Source organism: Dromaius novaehollandiae, chromosome 4 (assembly GCF_036370855.1).
Source record: "Dromaius novaehollandiae isolate bDroNov1 chromosome 4, bDroNov1.hap1, whole genome shotgun sequence".
In the NCBI taxonomy this organism is placed as follows: Eukaryota; Metazoa; Chordata; class Aves; order Casuariiformes; family Dromaiidae; genus Dromaius; species Dromaius novaehollandiae.
In genome coordinates this window covers 13,569,924-13,582,843 of record NC_088101.1, presented here as the reverse complement: position 1 = coordinate 13,582,843, position 12,920 = coordinate 13,569,924, and the positions used below count along the sequence as shown (strand labels likewise).

Genomic DNA, 12,920 nt, shown 5'->3' with positions numbered 1-12,920 from the left:
CTGCGCCGGGGCCCGGGAGCCGCTTCGCCCCCCGCCGCCCCCGTTGGCCGCCGGGTCCCCGGGGCTCCGGCCGGGGCCGCTGTCCCGGGGCTGAAGGGGGCGGGGCCAGAGCTGCGGTGGGGGCGGGGCTGAAGGGCGGGGCGGGGCCGGGACCAGGGGCGGGGCAAGGCGGCGGGTGGGGCGGGGCAAAGGGGCGGGGCCAGACAAGGGGCGAAGTGGGCGGAGCCAATGCCGGGGGGGCGGGGTGGAGCCACGGGAGGGGCGGGGCCAGAGCAGTGGGCGGGGCCAGGGACGGGGCGGAGCCGGGCGGCCCCTTCCCGGCGCATGCGCGGCCGCTCCGGCCCCCAGGGCCGCGGGCGGGCGTTGGCGCTGGGTGTCCGGGGCCCCCGGGCCGCCCCCTCCCCGGCGCGGGGCTCCCGCTTGCCGCAGCCCGGAGGCGGCGGGGCGGCAGCAGCGAGCGCTGCCCCGGCCGGGCCGCCCGGCCCCAGGTAAGCGGTGCGGGCCCGGCTGGGGCTGCCTCGGCCGGGGCGGGGGGCTCTGCCCGGCCGGGCGAGGCGGCTCCGGGGCGGGAGGCAGCTGCGGGCCCGGTGCCCGCCCGTCGGTGCTGCTGCCGGGTGCTGCCCGCTGCCAGCTCGGCCCGGGCCCCGCGGTGGGGGGGGAGCAGCCGCGCTCGGCCAGGTTCGGGCTGCGGGGCCGGTGGGGGCCGGCGCGGGGCAGTGAAGCCCGAGGGGCCGGAGCCCAGCGCCCGCCCGGCCCGGGCTGCCCAGCGCCGTGGGGCTGGGCCCTGCCTGCGGGGAGCGGAGGGTCCCCCCGGCCCGGGTGCCCGGCACGGCCCGACCCGCGCGGGGCCGGGGGGCTCATCTCCACCCCCCCCCCCAACACCCCCGTGGTGCCTGGGGGCTGCGAAAGGGGCTCGGGGCGCTGCTGCGGGGCTGGAAACGGGGGTGGTGCAGGGCTGGGAGCTGGGCGGGGGCGAAGGGGGGTTTGGGGGGCTCAGCCTCCACTTCAGAGCCCCCAAACGAGCCCCCGGGGCCTGTCTGGGAGCACCAGAACCGCAGCGCTGGGGGGTGGAGGCTGAGTCCTGCGTGTCTGGTGCTCCCAGACAGGCCCCGGGGGCTCCTCTGGGGGCTCCGAAATGGAGGCTGGTCCTGCGGGTCTGGGGCTCAACCCAGGCTGCTGGGACTGGTCTCAGAGCTCAGAAAGGGGGCTTAGTCCTGGGCTTTGGTGCTGGAGAACAGGTTCAGGGGCTCTTTGGGGCTGGAGAAGCAGGATGGGGGTCAGGTGTGGGGCTTGGAAAAGGAAGCCAAGTCCTGTGGTTTTGGGGCTCAAAGGTGGGTCCAGGGGGCTGCTGTTGGGGCTCAGAGTCCACTTCTGAGCCCCTAAACAGCCCCCAGACCTGTGTTTGAGCTGCAAGAAGGCAGGGTTTAGCTTCCCTTTCTCAGTCCTGCGTTTCTGGGCCTCAGGAAGCAGGTGCTGGGGCTGGGAGACAGAGGCCTGGTCTTGGGTTTTTGAGCTCAAAAATGGAGACTAAGTCCTGCATTTTAGGGGCTTGAAAATGGAGGCCTGGTCTGGGGTTTTTGAGCTCAAAAACAGAGACTAAGTCCTGTGTTTCTGGGGCTTGAAAACTGCTCCAGGGGGCTGTTTCTGGGCCTGGAAACCAGAGGCTAAGTCCTGCGTTTTTGGGACTTGAAAGCAGAGATTCAGCCATCTGTTTTCAGCCCCAGAACCAGAGGCCAAGGGGGCCTGTTTGTGGGTGGTGGGAGGGTGGTTGGGCTGGGTGGTGGGAGGGGGGTGGGCAGGGCCTGTGGACCCTCACCGGAGGTGGGGGTCCACGCGCGGGTGCCCCAGCAGCAGGGAGGCTGGCATGCACCAGGCCGAACCTCGCGTCTGAGATAGTCTCTGGAGCGAAAGCGCTTTTGGGGAGGAAACACGAGCAGACACCATCTTCCAGTTCCCCTGTTTATTCCCCATTTGTACAAGACTTGGACTCTTTATTCAATGTGTGTATGGAGTATGTACACTGTTAATAAACTAACTGTGCAGTATGTATGGAATACTGAACTATGATATTAATACGCAAGCTGTGACAGTGATTGATTTACGACCTTGTCAGTCACCACCACTGCTGTAATGAGGCCGAGCCCTAAGGAGCCGGAGCTGAGCTGCGAGGAGCCCCCGCTGTGCTCCCAGCAGGCTCCCAAGGAGGCCCAGAGCCAGGCGGGCGCAGGCAGGTCGTCCCCAGCCAGGAGCGGGGCCCCGCGCAGGGCGGGAGGGAGGCGAGCGGAGGCATCGTCCTGCTGCGAGTAGGGAGCCGGGCGGCTTCTGTCCGGGAGGAAACAAACCTCGCGCTGCCTCTCTGCGCCGCGGTGCTCCCGGCTTCGCTGCGGAGCGCAGAAAGGAGGCGCAAGGCCGTTGCGCGGTGTCGGCAGCCCCTGGCCAGGACACAGAGACAGGCAGCGAGGCTGGAGCTGTTACTCACCAGGGACACAACCCCCCAGGCTCCTCAGGGAGAAGGCACCGGGGGAAACGTCCCCCGGCTCACCAGGAAGCGCCTCCGAGGTGCCTGCGGGGGTGAGAGGGGCCGGGACGCAGCCCCTGCTGCCGGACACGCTGTCCCAGGCTCTGCGCGCAGGCGGCAGCGTCCCAGAGCCGGCGCTGGGACGATGCTGGGGCGTTGGCACTGGCCGTCCCCGACAGCCCTGCTGGGGCTCCTCTGTCCCTGGAAATGTCAAAAGAAAATAAAAAGAGAACAAAACTAAACAAAAAAAAACCCAAAGAAATGAAGGGTGTTTCAGGAGAGGCCCAGCACCACCACAAGCCACCGCAGGCCCCACAACGGGGCCATTCCCCAGCGCAGCCTCACCCGGGCGCAGGTCGGGGCACCGCTGGAGCTGAGCTGTTGGGAGCCAGCGCTGCAAGGAGCCCGCGCGGTGCTCCCAGCAGGGTATCCCGGAGCCAGGCGGGCGCAGGCAGGTCGTCCCCAGCCAGGAGTGGGGCCACGCGCGGGGCAGGAGGGAGGCGAGTGGAGTACTGGGGTGAAGCTGCGGCATTTGCACTGCCCGTCCCAGACAGCACTGCTGGGGCTCCTCTGTCCCTGGAAAAGCACAACAAAAAAGGGGAAAGGAGAAACAACAAAAAAAGGGAAAGGAAAACAACAAAAAAAGGGAAAAGAAAAAAAAAGGGAAAGGAAAACCAACAAAAAAGGGAAAGGAAAAAGAACAAAGAAAGGGAAAGGAGAAACAAAAAAAGGGAAAGGAGAAACAACAAAAAAAGGGAAAGGAGAAACACCAAAAAAAGGGGAAAGGAGAAACACCAAAAAAAGGGGAAAGGAGAAACAACAAAAAAAGGGAAAGGAGAAACAACAAAAAAAGGGAAAGGAGAAACACCAAAAAAAAAGGGAAAGGAGAAACACCAAAAAAAAGGGAAAGGAGAAACACCAAAAGGGAAAGGAGAAACAGCAAAAAAAGGGGAATGGAGAAACAGCAAAAAAAGGGAAAGGAGAAACAACAAATAAAAGGGAAAGGAAAAAGAACAAAAAAAGGGAAAGGAGAAACAACAAAAAAAGGGAAAGGAGAAAAAACAAAAAAAAAGGGAAAGGAGAAACAACAAAAAAGGGAAAGGAGAAACAACAAAAAAAAAGGGAAAGGAGAAACAACAAAAAAAAGGGAAAGGAGAAACAACAAAAAAAAGGGAAAGGAGAAACAACAAAAAGGGAAAGGAGAAACAACAAAAAAAAAGGGAAAGGAGAAACAACAAAAAAAGGGGAAAGGAGAAACAACAAAAAAAGGGAAAGGAGAAACAACAAAGGGAGAGGAGAAACAACAAAAAAAGGGAGAGGAGAAACAACAAAAAAAGGGAGAGGAGAAACAACAAAAAAAGGGAAAGGAGAAACAACAAAAAAAGGGAAAGGAGAAACAACAAAAAAAGGGAAAGGAGAAACAACAAAAAAAAGGGAAAGGAGAAACAACAAAAAAGGGAAAGGAGAAACAACAAAAAAAGGGAAAGGAGAAACAAAGGGAAAGGAGAAACAACAAAAAAAGGGAAAGGAAAAAGAACAAAAAGAGGGAAAGGAGAAAACAAAAAAAAAAGGGAAAGGAGAAACAACAAAAAAAGGGAAAGGAGAAACAACAAAAAACGGGAAAGGAGAAAGAAAAAAGGGAGAGGAGAAACAACAAAAAAGGGAAAGGAGAAACAACAAAAAAAAGGGAAAGGAGAAACAACAAAAAAAAGGAAAGGAGAAACAACAAAAAAAGGGAAAGGAGAAACAACAAAAAAAGGGAAAGGAGAAAAAACAAAAAAAAGGGAAAGGAGAAACAACAAAAAAGGGAAAGGAGAAACAACAAAAAAAAAGGGAAAGGAGAAACAACAAAAAAAGGGAAAGGAGAAACAACAAAAAAAAAGGGAAAGGAGAAACAACAAAAAAAGGGGAAAGGAGAAACAACAAAAAAAAGGGAAAGGAGAAACAACAAAAAAAGGGGAAAGGAGAAACAACAAAAAAAGGGAAAGGAGAAACAACAAAGGGAGAGGAGAAACAACAAAAAAAGGGAGAGGAGAAACAACAAAAAAAGGGAGAGGAGAAACAACAAAAAAAGGGAGAGGAGAAACAACAAAAAAAGGGAAAGGAGAAACAACAAAAAAAGGGAAAGGAGAAACAACAAAAAAAAGGGAAAGGAGAAACAACAAAAAAGGGAAAGGAGAAACAACAAAAAAAGGGAAAGGAGAAACAAAGGGAAAGGAGAAACAACAAAAAAAGGGAAAGGAAAAAGAACAAAAAGAGGGAAAGGAGAAAACAAAAAAAAAGGGAAAGGAGAAACAACAAAAAAAGGGAAAGGAGAAACAACAAAAAAAGGGGAAAGGAGAAACAACAAAAAAAGGGAAAGGAGAAACAACAAAAAACGGGAAAGGAGAAAGAAAAAAGGGAGAGGAGAAACAACAAAAAAAGGGAAAGGAGAAACAACAAAAAAAAGGGAAAGGAGAAACAACAAAAAAAAGGAAAGGAGAAACAACAAAAAAAGGGAAAGGAGAAACAACAAAAAAAGGGAAAGGAGAAAAAACAAAAAAAAGGGAAAGGAGAAACAACAAAAAAGGGAAAGGAGAAACAACAAAAAAAAGGGAAAGGAGAAACAACAAAAAAAGGGAAAGGAGAAACAACAAAAAAAAAGGGAAAGGAGAAACAACAAAAAAAGGGGAAAGGAGAAACAACAAAAAAAAAGGGAAAGGAGAAACAACAAAAAAAGGGGAAAGGAGAAACAACAAAAAAAGGGAAAGGAGAAACAACAAAGGGAGAGGAGAAACAACAAAAAAAGGGAGAGGAGAAACAACAAAAAAAGGGAAAGGAGAAACAACAAAAAAAGGGAAAGGAGAAACAACAAAAAAAGGGAAAGGAGAAACAACCAAAAAAAGGGAAAGGAGAAACAACAAAAAAGGGGAAAGGAGAAACAACAAAAAAAGGGAAAGGAGAAACAAAGGGAAAGGAGAAACAACAAAAAAAGGGAAAGGAAAAAGAACAAAAAGAGGGAAAGGAGAAAACAAAAAAAAAAGGGAAAGGAGAAACAACAAAAAAAGGGAAAGGAGAAACAACAAAAAAAGGGGAAAGGAGAAACAACAAAAAAAGGGAAAGGAGAAACAACAAAAAACGGGAAAGGAGAAAGAAAAAAGGGAGAGGAGAAACAACAAAAAAAGGGAAAGGAGAAACAACAAAAAAAAGGGAAAGGAGAAACAACAAAAAAAAGGAAAGGAGAAACAACAAAAAAAGGGAAAGGAGAAACAACAAAAAAAGGGAAAGGAGAAACAACAAAAAAAGGGAAAGGAGAAACAACAAAAAAAGGGAAAGGAGAAAACAAAAAAAAGGGAAAGGAGAAACAACAAAAAAGGGAAAGGAGAAACAACAAAAAAAAGGGAAAGGAGAAACAACAAAAAAAGGGGAAAGGAGAAACAACAAAAAAAGGGGAAAGGAGAAACAACAAAAAAAGGGGAAAGGAGAAACAACAAAAAAAGGGGAAAGGAGAAACAACAAAAAAAGGAAAGGAAAAACAACAAAAAAGGGAAAGGAAAATAGAAAAAAAGGGAAAGGAGAAACAACCAAAAAAAGGGAAAGGAGAAACAACAAAAAAAGGGAAAGGAGAAACAACCAAAAAAAGGGAAAGGAGAAACAACCAAAAAAAGGGAAAGGAGAAACAACAAAAAAAGGGAAAGGAGAAACAACAAAAAAAGGGAAAGGAGAAAGAAAAAAGGGAGAGGAGGAACAACAAAAAAGGGAAAGGAGAAACAACCAAAAAAAGGGAAAGGAGAAACAACCAAAAAAAGGGAAAGGAGAAACAACAAAAAAAGGGAAAGGAGAAACAAAAAAGGGAGAGGAGAAACAACAAAAAAAGGGAGAGGAGAAACAACAAAAAAAAGGGAAAGGAGAAACAACAAAAAAAAGGGAAAGGAGAAACAACAAAAAAAAGGGAAAGGAGAAACAACCAAAAAAAGGGAAAGGAGAAACAACAAAAAAAAGGGAAAGGAGAAACAACAAAAAAAAGGGAAAGGGGAAAGGAAAAACAACAAAAAAGGGAAAGGAAAAAAGAAAAAAGGGAAAGGAGAAACAACAAAAAAAGGGAAAGGAGAAACAACCAAAAAAAGGGAAAGGAGAAACAACCAAAAAAAGGGAAAGGAGAAACAACCAAAAAAAGGGAAAGGAGAAACAACCAAAAAAAGGGAAAGGAGAAACAACCAAAAAAAGGGAAAGGAGAAACAACAAAAAAAAGGGAAAGGAGAAACAACCAAAAAAAGGGAAAGGAGAAACAACCAAAAAAAGGGAAAGGAGAAACAACCAAAAAAAGGGAAAGGAGAAACAACCAAAAAAAGGGGAAAGGAGAAAACAAAAAAAAAGGGAAAGGAGAAACAACCAAAAAAAGGGAAAGGAGAAACAACCAAAAAAGGGGAAAGGAGAAACAACAAAAAAAGGGGAAAGGAGAAACAACAAAAAAAGGGAAAGGAGAAAGAAAAAAGGGAGAGGAGAAACAACAAAAAAAGGGAAAGGAGAAAACAAAAAAAAGGAAAGGAGAAACAACAAAAAAAAGGGAAAGGAGAAACAACAAAAAAAGGGAAAGGAGAAACAACAAAAAAAGGGAGAGGAGAAACAACAAAAAAGGGAGAGGAGAAACAACAAAAAAAGGGAGAGGAGAAACAACAAAAAAAAGGGAAAGGAGAAACAACAAAAAAAGGGAAAGGAGTAACAACAAAAAAAGGAAAGGAAAAACAACAAAAAAAGGGGAAAGGAGAAACAAAAAAAAAAAGGGAAAGGAGAAACAACAAAAAAAGGGATAAGGAGAAACAACAAAAAAAAGGGAAAGGAAAAACAACAAAAAAAGGGGAAAGGAGAAAAAACAAAAAAAGGGAAAGGAGAAATAACCAAAAAAAGGGAAAGGAGAAACAACAAAAAAAGGGAAAGGAGAAACAACAAAAAAAGAAAGGAAAAACAACGAAGAAGGGAAAGGAAAAAGAAAAAAGGGAAAGGAGAAACAACCAAAAAAAGGGAAAGGAGAAATAACCAAAAAAAGGGAAAGGAGAAACAACAAAAAAAGGGAAAGGAGAAACAACAAAAAAAGAAAGGAAAAACAACGAAGAAGGGAAAGGAAAAAAGAAAAAAGGGAAAGGAGAAAAAACCAAAAAAAGGGAAAGGAGAAATAACCAAAAAAAGGGAGAGGAGAAACAACAAAAAAAGGGAAAGGAGAAACAACAAAAAAAGGGAAAGGAGAAACAACAAAAAAAGGGATAAGGAGAAACAACAAAAAAAAAGGGAAAGGAGAAACAACAAAAAAAGGGAAAGGAGAAACAACAAAAAAAGGGAAAGGAGAAACAACCAAAAAAAGGGAAAGGAGAAACAACAAAAAAAGGAAAGGAAAAACAACAAAAAAGGGAAAGGAAAAAAGAAAAAAGGGAAAGGAGAAACAACCAAAAAAAGGGAAAGGAGAAACAACCAAAAAAAGGGAAAGGAGAAACAACCAAAAAAAGGGAAAGGAGAAACAACAAAAAAAAGGGAAAGGAGAAACAACAAAAAAAGGAAAGGAAAAACAACAAAAAAGGGAAAGGAAAAAAGAAAAAAAGGGAAAGGAGAAACAACAAAAAAAAGGGAAAGGAGAAACAACCAAAAAAAGGGAAAGGAGAAACAACCAAAAAAAGGGAAAGGAGAAACAACAAAAAAAGGGGAAAGGAGAAACAACAAAAAAAGGGAAAGGAGAAACAACAAAAAAAAGGGAAAGGAGAAACAACAAAAAAGGAAAGAAAAAAGAACAAAAAAAGGGAAAGGAGAAACAACAAAAAAGGGAAAGGAGAAACAACAAAAGAAAGGGAAAGGAGAAACAATAAAAAAGGGAAAGGAGAAACAACAAAAAAAAGGGAAAGGAGAAACAACAAAAAAAGGGGAAAGGAGAAACAACAAAAAAAAGGGAAAGGAGAAACAACCAAAAAAAGGGAAAGGAGAACCAACCAAAAAAAGGGAAAGGAGAAACAACCAAAAAAAGGGAAAGGAGAAACAACCAAAAAAAGGGAAAGGAGAAACAACAAAAAAAGGGAGAGGAGAAAAAAAAAAAAGGGAAAGGAGAAACAACAAAAAAAAGGGAAAGGAGAAACAACCAAAAAAAGGGAAAGGAGAAACAACAAAAAAAGGGAGAGGAGAAACAACAAAAAAAGGGAAAGGAGAAAGAAAAAAGGGAGAGGAGAAACAACAAAAAGGGAAAGGAGAAACAACAAAAAAAGGGAAAGGAGAAACAACAAAAAAAAGGGAAAGGAGAAACAACCAAAAAAAGGGAAAGGAGAAACAACAAAAAAAGGGGAAAGGAGAAACAACAAAAAAAAGGGATAAGGAGAAACAACAAAAAAAAGGGATAAGGAGAAACAACAAAAAAAAAGGGAAAGGAGAAAGAACAAAAAAAGGGAAAGGAGAAACAACAAAAAAAAGGGAAAGGAGAAACAACAAAAAAGGAAAGGAAAAAGAACAAAAAAAAGGAAGGAAAAAGAACAAAAAAAGGGAAGGAGAAACAACCAAAAAAAGGGAAAGGAGAAACAACAAAAGGGAAGGAGAAACAACAAAAAAAAGGGAAAGGAGAAACAACCAAAAAAAGGGAAAGGAGAAACAACCAAAAAAGGGAAAGGAAAAAGAAGGAAAAAGGGAAAGGAAAAAGAACAAAAAAAGGGAAGGAAAAAAAAGGAAGGAAAAAGAACAAAAGGGAAAGGAAGGAAAAACAACACAAAAAAAAGGGAAAAGAAAAAGAAAAAAAGGGAAAGGAAAAAGAAAATAGGGAAAGGAAAAAGAACAAAAAAGGGAAAGGAAAAAGAACAAAAAAAGGGAAAGGAGAAACAACAAAAAAAGGGAAAGGAGAAACAACCAAAAAAAGGGAAAGGAGAAACAACCAAAAAAAGGGAAAGGAGAAACAACCAAAAAAAGGGAAAGGAGAAACAACAAAAAAAGGGGAAAGGAGAAACAACAAAAAAAGGGGAAAGGAGAAACAACAAAAAAAGGGAAAGGAGAAACAACAAAAAAAGGGAAAGGAGAAACAACAAAAAAAAGGGAAAGGAGAAACAACAAAAAAGGAAAGGAAAAAGAACAAAAAAAAGGAAGGAAAAAAAACAAAAAAAGGGAAGGAGAAACAACCAAAAAAAGGGAAAGGAGAAACAACAAAAGGGAAGGAGAAACAACAAAAAAAAGGGAAAGGAGAAACAACCAAAAAAAGGGAAAGGAGAAACAACCAAAAAAGGGAAAGGAAAAAGAAGGAAAAAGGGAAAGGAAAAAGAACAAAAAAAGGGAAGGAAAAAAAAGGAAGGAAAAAGAACAAAAGGGAAAGGAAGGAAAAACAACACAAAAAAAAGGGAAAAGAAAAAGAAAAAAAGGGAAAGGAAAAAGAAAATAGGGAAAGGAAAAAGAACAAAAAAGGGAAAGGAAAAAGAACAAAAAAAGGGAAAGGAGAAACAACAAAAAAAGGGAAAGGAGAAACAACAAAAAAAGGGAAAGGAGAAACAGCAAAAAAAAGGGGAAAGGAGAAACAACAAAAAAAGGGAAAGGAGAAACAACAAAAAAAAGGGAAAGGAGAAACAACAAAAAAAAGGGAAAGGAGAAACAACAAAAAAAAAGGGAAAGGAGAAACAACAAAAAAAGGGAAAGGAGAAACAACAAAAAAAAGGGAAAGGAGAAACAACCAAAAAAAGGAAGTGCAGGGCGTTTCAGGAGAGGCCCAGCACCACCACGAGCCCCCCCAGGCACCGGCTCGGCCGTGCCCACCCCGCCGGGCGCCCCGCGGCCCCCCACGCTCAGCGCTGGGGCTGCGGCACAGACACCGCGGCCCTGCCGCAGCCTCCCCGGGCAGAGCTGCCCCGCGGGGCTCGGCCTGAGCCCGGCAGCAGCCTCGGGGAAGGCAGACGCTGCCCCGGGCGGGCGGGCGGGCGCCCCGGCCGCGTTTGGCACCGCCGAGCCCAGCGGGACCCGCGCGCCGACCCCCCTCAGACCACCCCATGCACGCGACAGCGGCCAGGAGCCACGAGGCAAAAGGGGTTTTTCCCGGCCAGCAGCCGGGCACGGGCACTCGCCGGACACCGCCTCCCTCCCGCGCCGGCGTCCCCCCATCGGGGCTGCGCTCCTCGCCGCGGCTCGGGCTGAGCCTTCCCTGCTCGGCTGCTCCCACGTGGCATCACCTGCGCTGGCAAAGGCCCTCACGAGGGACCGGCCACAGCGAGCAGGACCCGGCTCTTGCCCGAGCAGCAGCTCCCGGCCCCGGCGCCCGGCCCGCACGTGCGGAGAGCGGGCAGGAGGAGTGTCCAATTTAGGGCCATCGTACCTGCGGCAGGGACTCTTCTCTGCGCCTCTCCACAGCGGACGAACCGGCATCCACTTGTCGTCTGACCCGTCGTTCCTGGACTGCCTGGATTAGTGTCTGCTGCTCGTTTTGGCTGCGGTCTGTTGGGAGAAAAAGTTATTCGGGGTGGGAAAACTAGAAGCAACAAAAGCCACGACTCTGTCCTTGACAAGCTGCTCCGCTACTGTTTTCTCTCTCTTTCTTTCGTCCTCTGGCTGTGGAAGGCAGCCCCTTCCCTTTGGAGCGCGGCTCTGGCTCGTGGCTGACACCCGTCCTCACCTCAGTCTCCGGGATTCGGGGCTGCTGCTGGAAAAGATTTTGTCCTTTGGCGGATGCTGCGAGTACGCGCTTGCAGCGTACCTTGTATTTCCTTGCAGGAGCATAAAACTGAAGAGGAAGACCACCCATCACATCATCTCAGCAGCTCCACTTTCTCTGCCGCAGCATGAAGAGGAACACTCGTATTTTATTTCCCCCCTCCAAATGACAGCACAGCTTTAAGCCGTGTTCCTCCATGTTTGCCAAAGCGTTTCCAAGTCTTAGGCGTCTGGTTTTTCAAAGAGCAGGTGAAAAGCTTAGCTCCCAGTGAAAGGCATGAAGTCTGAAAAAGAGAAACCTTTTATCTAACACATCTTTAAAGAAGCTATTTCTCTCCATGTCCGGCAGCACCCGTTGCCAGTCGAGACAAGAAAAGAGCACTTGTGGGAAGGGGATGCGCTGGTTCTGCTCAGCGGAGCATCCGGAGAGGAGGACAGAGTCTCTCAGGAAGAGCCTGAAGCCTTGCCGTAAGGACACGGGACACATCAAATGGTGCACAACATACAGACAGAGCCATGAATCCACCTGGTCTTCACTTTCTGACTTCTGATCTAATGAAAATGCTAAACAAGGCAGGATTTGCTAGGTACAGTAAGTTCCCATTATAATAACTATAATAATAATTTAAATATAGTAATAATTTCTGTGGCTCTTTGATCCCCATATATATATACACACACTTGTCCACACCTAAACTGTATTTCTTCCTTAATGAAAACCTGGTAATTTTGCCCATCAGCCTGGGTGGCTTGCTCTTTACAACTCTGTAGTCCAAGCGTCTAATCCTGCAAGACAGCCTTTACAGTAAGTGCTTCAATTAAAAACTAGTTGCCTCTCTCCTACTTTCAACATCAGTTATTTTGAAATACAAAGACTACTTTTAATTCTCTCTCCTCCTTCAAGGGTATTTTCCTAAAACACAGATTTGCATGAAGAAATGTCGATAAAAATAGGCACCGCCTGACCCTGACCCCTCTCCACAGCACAGCAGCATTGCACAGAGCAGAGGGTCACTGCCAGGGGGTCTGAGTCTCTCCGCTTTGCAGCCTAACACCAAAACCTTTCTCTCTTGTTTCGTGGGAACCTCGGGAAGCCACAGTCAGGACTGGCACCTCGCTGGGCCAGAGGGTGGATAAGCAGCTGTGAGGACGGGGGGAAGTTTGCAGTCCTCCCTGCTTTTTTCAGTGCACATCTGTTTCCTTATGAAAAGTGCTAACAGCTGCTCCAGATGAGTCCTGATAGCTCTGGAGACAAGCACTTCGAGGTGCTTTGGGCAAATATACCTGATCTTGCTCTGCAAAGACTTGTCACGTTAGGTTAATCCACTCTTCACGTCAACTGAACAAACCAGCAAGGCTGGCAGTCCTTTGACACGGGCACCTGCCTATTGCAATAGGGATTAAAGTCACAAAACTCATTTCTCACACGCCACAGGACCTTCCTGAGAGCATCACAGACCCGAGGCGGACACCTTGGCTGGGCTGGGCCGGAGCCGACGAGCAGGGGGCGAAAACTCCCCATTTCATGACAAACCTCTGCAGCCGCCCCATCCATCCTGTCAGCACAACGTTGGACTCTGCTTCGGGGAGCCCCTTCTCCATCCTTCTTCAAAGGAAGGTGCGTTTCCTCCTTACCGGGGTTCTGCGAGAAAGAAGAGCTACACTGTAAAAAACCACTGCTATCACTGCTAGATAAAAACAACCGTGTTGTTTTAAAGGAAATAAAGCACAGAACTCAACTGCCAAGTGAACTCCTTGGCGGTCAGCTGGA

At 46.9% G+C, this 12,920-nt stretch overlaps 1 long non-coding RNA gene across 1 annotated transcript; it reads left to right on the top strand.

Annotated features, from left to right (window-relative positions):
• Window positions 1-275: 275 nt before the first annotated feature.
• On the top strand, window positions 276-12,920 carry LOC135328138 (uncharacterized). Its single transcript, XR_010388877.1, has 2 exons — window positions 276-488; window positions 11,499-12,920. It is a non-coding gene; the product is annotated as an uncharacterized LOC135328138 (long non-coding RNA).